Raw genomic sequence first — 7,005 nt, 5'->3', positions numbered from 1 at the left:
AAGGGAAAAACCAAGGTAGCCAATGACCTCGAGCTGGAGCGGCCTATGGAGCTAGGCGAAGAATGAGCCGCGCCGGCAGGAGAAACAGTCGCGGTTCTGACCTCAGCAACGGATCTAGCCCGAACGCTTCAAATCGGCGCTTCTGTCCGGGAGCCTCTACGATCAAAACTGGTACGTTTCTTACTTCAAAATTTAGATATTTTTGCATGGTCTACGGTAGAGATGCCCTGTATAGACCCCGAACTCATAACTCACAAGCTGAACACTGACCCTGTAGTTAGGCCCGTTAGACAGAAGAAACGCAACCTAGCCCCGGAGCGGTGGAAAGTGGTCAACGATGAGGTCGAAAAGCTCATCGCAGCGGGCTTCATAAGAGAAGTCCACTACCCGAGCTGGGTAGCCAACCCTGTCCTGGTAAGGAAAACCAACGGCAAGTGGCGCATGTGCGTCGACTACACCGACCTAAACCTAGCTTGCCCAAAAGACTGCTTCCTGCTCCCTAGAATCGACCGCTTGGTAGACGCAACTTCAGGGCACGAGTTGCTAAGTTTCTTGGACGCCTATTCAGGCTATAATCAAATCAAGATGGACCCAACAGACGAAGAAAAGACTACCTTCATCACGGAGTTCGGTCTGTACTGTTATAAGGTTATGCCCTTCGGGTTGAAGATCGCAGGGGCGACCTTTCAAAGGCTTGTAAATAAATTGTTTGCGCCGTTAATCGACAGAAAAATAGAATGCTATGTAGATGACATGGTCGTCAAAACTCAACTCTCACAAGAATTAATACAAGATTTGCGCTCTGTGACCTCGGGCAAACAAGTGTGCGTTTGGTGTGACCTCGGGCAAGTTCCTAGGATACATCGTTAACCGGCGCGGCATCGAAGCCAACCCGGATAAGATTAAGGCCATTCTAGATATGAGACCACCCCGGAAACTGAAGGAGGTTCAGAGGTTGAACGACCGCATAGCCGCCTTGAACCGTTTCATGTCTAAATCGGCGGACCGTTGCCTACCGTTCTTTAAGGCAATTAAGAGCAAGGGTTTCGAATGGACCCAAGACTGTCAGCTCGCGTTTGACGAGTTCAAGAAATACCTCGCTAGTGTGCCGACCTTAACCCGGCCCGATGAGGGCGATGTTTTAGAAATGTACCTCTCGGCGAGCGACGAAGTAGTCAGTTCGGTACTAATAAAGGAAGTAGATCGGGTCCAACGACACATCTACTATGTTAGTAAGGTATTGTAGGGAGCAGAAACGAGATACCCAGAGATGGAAAAGCTAGCGTACGCACTGATAATCGCAACTCGGAAGCTCTGCTCGTACTTCCAAGCTCATACAATCGTCGTCCTCACCGACAGACCTCTGAGGCAGGTGTTGCTTAAGCCTGAGGTCTCTGGCCGGTTGACGAAGTGGGCCGTTGAGCTCAGCGAGTACGATCTCTAGTACAAAACGCGAACTGCCATTAAGGTCCAAGCCTTAGCGGATTTCATAGCCGAATGCACATTCAGCTCCGAAGCTCCCAGGTCGGTTGAGCGCAAGGCTCCTACCTCGGGTGAGCCCGAAGCTCCCGGGTCGGTCGAGTCCGAACCCCGTGAGGTAGCAGCCAGTGTGGCACCTCTCCTAACTCAGCCAACCACGAGCTGGGATGAGGAGCCCTGGATCCTTCACGTAGATGGCTCCTCGAACCAACAGGGCAGCGGTGCCGGAATAGTTCTGCATGACCCAAGCGGAACAAAACTGGAATACGCGCTACGCTTCGAGTTCGCGGCATCTAACAATGAAGCAGAGTACGAGGTGTTGATAGCTGGATTAGCCATAGCCGAAGAAGTAAAAGCGAGGCACATTGTTATCTGCAGCGACTCCCAGCTCGTGGTTAACCAGGTCACCGACGAATACGAATCTCGCGAGCCGACCATGATTGCCTACCTGACAAAAGTTAGAGAATTCCTGCTCGACTTCCAGTCACACTTCATCACACAGATCCCTAGGTTTGAGAACGCTGAGGCCGATGCTCTATCCAAGTTAGCCAGCACTAGCGACATCACCATGAGAACCGTGTACATAGAGAACCTGTCTCGGCCTAGCATTCTCAGGGGGGCAGAGGAGGTCGCTCCCGTCGTCCAAGCAGAGCCGAGCTGGATTGACCCGCTCGCGAGCTTCTTGCTATACGGGACCCTCCCCATAGATCGCAATGCAAGCAGAAGAGTGCAGCGCCAGGCAGCCAAATATGTCATGATAGATGAGCGGCTGTACAGGAAATCCTACACGCTCCCCTATTTGCGTCGCTTGCGGCCTACCGAAGCTGAACTCATGCTCCGCGACATCCATGAGGGACTGTGCGGCGGGCACTTGGGGGGCAGAGTCCTTGCCCAAAAAACACTTCGACAAGGGTACTATTGGCCAACGATGAAGGCATATGCCATTGAACTCGTTAGAAAATGTGACAAATGCCAAAGACATGCCAATATCCACCACCAACCCGCTGCCGACCTCAAGTATCTCACCAGTCTGTGGCCCTTTGCACAGTGGGACATTGATCTACTCAGGCCATTTCCCCCAGCAACGGGTGGAAGGAAGTTTTTAGTGGTAGCAGTGGACTATTTTACCAAGTGGGTAGAAGTTGAACCCCTCGTAACGATCACAGCACGAAACGTTCAAAACTTCTTTTGGAAAAATATTGTATGCCGCTTCGAATTACCTCGGGTATTGGTTTCCGACAACGACAAACAGTTCGAAGACATAAAATTCCAAGACTGGTGCCAAGACATGAGAATCCGACAGAACTTTACTTCGGTCGCGTACCCTCAAGCAAACGGCCAAGCAGAAGTAACGAACAGAGCCATCCTCCGGGGATTAAAGGCACGATTGGACCGAGCTAAAGGATTGTGGGCAGATGAACTACCTAGTGTTCTGTGGGCATACCGGACCACAGAGAAGACCGCCACGGGAGAAACTCCCTTCAATCTCACCTACGGCACTGAAGCAGTAATCCCCGCAGAGATTGAAGTGCCCATGCTGCGACTAGAAGCATACAGTGATCAGACGAATGAAGATGAGCTACGTACCAACCTCGATCTACTCGATGAAGCAAGGGACCTCGCATACATCAGAACCGCAGCCTACCAACAGAAAGTAGCTCATTACTATAACGCCAGGGTTAAGAGGCGGAACCTCCGCGTCGGCGACCTGGTACTTCGTAAAATTATGGTACCTGAGCCCAGCGCTGGCAAGCTCGGGTCCAACTGGGAAGGCCCCTACCGAGTGAAGCAAGTGCTCGGGGAAGGAACATACGAGCTCGAAACTCTTGAAGGAAAACAAGTACCTCGGGCATGGAATATTGTCAATTTAAGGCAATATTACCTGTAACTACTGAGTAGACCACAAGTCACTCCCAGAGCCTAAGGGCCCAAAATGCTGAGCTAACGACTTCGGTGCTATAAGACCCAGTCGCCTCCATGGCATGGGCGGACTCTAAAGGCAGACTATCACCCCTTCGGCCTAAGGGCCAAGACCACCGAGCTAACGAAGACCTCGGTATCAAGAAAGGCACTTGTGGCAAAGTATGAAATATCAGAGGCGTAAGCAGCTCGGGTTTAAACCTTACAAAGCATACCTCGTCTCAATACGTTGGTTGAATTAAGGAATAACCAACGGGTGCATAGTTCGGGCATACATGGTAATCACTTCGCGGTGTACCATGGAGACGCCTTAAGCGTTGAAAACAGATCAAGATAACGACTACCAAGAAGTCCTACTTCGGGCATGTAGCTCTAAAAGCTCAAGCGGTGAGATCGCTTTAGCAAAAATAAAGGGAGCACGCCATACTTAAGAAAGGAGAAAGAAGTTCCATTGCAAAAAAAAATCGGGCTAAACGGAACAAATCGGGCTAAACAGCTCGAAAAAAGTTTAACAAAAGGTAAAAAGGGCACAACTGCCCAACAAGAAGATCTTTTCAAGACCGGGTTTATGGCACCCGGAAGCCACCAGAAGTCCAGAGAAATGCCGCTTCAAGGATCCACCTCCTCATCCTCTGGGGAGTCAGGCTCCTCTTCCTCCGCTTGGTCCGTCGTCTCAGGGGACAGACCCTTCATGGTAATGCCGTCGAGGCTGAGTCTGGAGAACTTCTTCCGAACCAACCACTGGCAAAGCTTAAATCCCGAGCGATACGAACCCGAATCGTACTCCGCCTGGAGGTCCTGAAATTCCTGGGAGTCTTTAAAATCCCAGACCGCTTTCTCTCGCTCAGCATCCACCATCTGATCAAAGTTTCGGGTTCGATTCAGAAGAGTGGACTCCAACTCCCGCACCTGCTGCCTGAGGATCTCCCTCTCCGCCGCTATCCTCGACGATTCCTCCCTGTAACGCGTGCTCTCTTCAGAAAGCCGGGCAATTTGGGCCTCCTGGTCGTGGACGAGCAGCTCCTGAGACTCGCTCCCCTTGCGGGTGTGATGGAGCTCGCCCCAGATCCGGTCGAGCTCGCTCTGGAGCTTCTGGTTGGTAGTCCGTTGGTCGAGGGTGTCGACGCGATGGATGCGCGTCTAGAGAGCCATGGCATGGATGGCGGAATTCACCTGCCGAGAGGCGAACGCGCAGAGGTCCCCGGGCTCCATGTTTCCCCATTATGCGATCTCGTCGTTAGTGATCGCCTTCCGACTCCTCCGGCGAGCCACCATATAATCATTTACCCCTTCCTAGTTCCCCACTGGGAACTAGGGGTAAGGACGGGGTTGAAGGGGATTACAGGGAGACTCCCCCGGCTGAGGGAGCTCATCTACCCCAGGGTTAATCCCACTAGCCCCCTCAGGATGGGGCGTAGGAACCTCGGGCGGAGGAAAGGGTAGAACCGCCTCCGCAGACCCGAGCTTTGTGCTTCCCGAAGGAGGGATCCGGTCGGGGCGCGTCCTCTTCGCATGGCGTCCCTGGTTGCCCGAGAGAAGGCGGCGCGAATCGGCACTGGACATGATGGCTGCCAAAAAACCATAAGATATTAGTTAGTTCGACAAGGAACAAAATACACGTGTAAGGCACTACACGACCTAGAAGGCCGACCTACCCAGACTCAAGCCTGCCTGCACGAGCTTTTCCTCGGTCAAATATTCCGAGCAAAGAAAGCCTACCGACGCCCAGAACAACATCGTTTTCCATGTTTTGAGGTCCAGTTTGGCCCCGGGGTCATGGATGGTGCCCCTCCAAGCAGTAGGGAAGGGCCACCCCTCGGGGTTACGGACCACGAAGTAATCCCGCTTCCAGGCAGGAATCTTATTCGGTAACTCGTACAAGAGCTTATAGCCGCAGTGGGGAGAGAGGTAATAAAAGCGCCTCTCCGGAGGAACCCCAGGAGCAGCGTTCTTTATACAAAGGATAGAGGCAAAAATGCCAAGGTCCAGAGGAAGGCAGTACTCGTAGCACAGTCCCAACCATGTTTCGAATAGCGTTGGGATGAAGCTGGTCAATGGTGACGTTGAAGTGGTTTAACACCTTCACTATCAAGGGGTGTAGGGGGAGACGCAAGCCAGCCTCGAGTTGTTCCTGAAAGACTACTATGTCGTTGGGGCCATGTTCCCAAGGGAAGTTACCAGTAGAGAGGCCGTAAACCAGGTCCCCCGGGAGGCGAAAGTAGCGGATCAGAAACCTGAGTCTCTCCGCTGTCATTAAGGAAGGGCCAAAGGTATCAGGCTCCCTCCCCCTAGAAGTAGACGCCACGTCACCGGAGGCCTCCAGAGCCTCCGGGGTCTGCTCCCAGGCTCCCCCTGAGCTCGAGGGAGCATCATCATCATCCTGTCTATCGCTCCTATGATAGGTGAGGTACGGGTACCCAGACATGGCTGACAGCAATTGGAACTCACCAAAGTAGACGGAACGGAGCAGACTGAGGAACTCAGATAAGCGCGCGACCTTAGAATCCAAAGACAACAAAGATAGTGTGGAAGAAAATAGGGCCCGAGGGGGCCCCTATTTATAGCCTCCACCCTTTCAAATTGACGGCTCAGATCAAAGCAGATCCAACGGTCTGCGGGCGCCCTGACTGCACGCCTTTTGAAAACCGAAGGCGATTGGTGGCATGACTTCCATAATTAAGGTAGTCGTAGCCGCACGACGTTCGGAGTTGAAGGACACCTCAGCACGTTCTCGGAATCCGGAAAGCCAGGGAAGTCATGAAATCTCTTGATTCCCACAAGTGCATTTAATAAGGATAGTCAATCAAGTTTGGATTTCGGTCAAATCAGTCCATCGCACTTCTTAAACTCCCCGCGCTAAGGCGGTATTCTTAGCTCGAGGAGTGGGGGGCAATTGATGAAGGATGATTTGACCCAACTTGTGAAACGGTGATGCGTAGACACTGCCTCAGCATAAGCGACAGCTCAACATTGTAGCCCAGTGCAACCAAGTAATGGGCCCATAAAGCAGCTCGTTACATCGCAGCGCGCAAAGGAAGAGCTCGCCACAACGCGAGCCTCGGGTCCCCCGAGCTATCTCTAAAGGGATACTTCGAAGCAATTGTAGCTCGCGAACTAAAGTTATCAGCTCGCTCACGCTCCCTAGCAAACAGGTCATTCTGATGACCAATTTCACTAAGGGTAATCCTGGAATGTTCCAAGCTCACCACGAAATAGCTCGCAAGCTAGCCGCACTAGCATCCTCTAGGAAGCTTCCAACTGACAGACCGTACCGGTCAGACTGCGCCATATCCTCTACTGACGGTGCAGCCCCTGTCCTTTCGACAGTCTGCATCCATGTCTCTCAGCAGGCGAAGGCATGCCTGTCACCTTGGAGACGTGTCACCCACCCGGGCGGGGAGTACGCCACAACGGCCACCTGCGCAGCCCTGGCAGGTAACGGCAGCGGAAGGGGCCTAGTGGCGGTTATACCCGATCTGACAAGAGCACCCCTATAAAAATCCATCGGGGCAGAAGGGAAAGGGGCTTGGGGAGAACTCTAATATCTCGAATATACCGGTAACGCGCGACCTACACTCTTAGCTACCGACTTCTTCTTTTCCTTCT

Source organism: Nelumbo nucifera, chromosome 7, assembly GCF_055504915.1.
Source record: "Nelumbo nucifera cultivar China Antique chromosome 7, China Antique-T2T, whole genome shotgun sequence".
Lineage (NCBI taxonomy): Eukaryota > Viridiplantae > Streptophyta > Magnoliopsida > Proteales > Nelumbonaceae > Nelumbo > Nelumbo nucifera.
The sequence above is the reverse complement of the archived record's forward strand: the minus strand, read 5'-3'. Positions refer to the sequence as shown.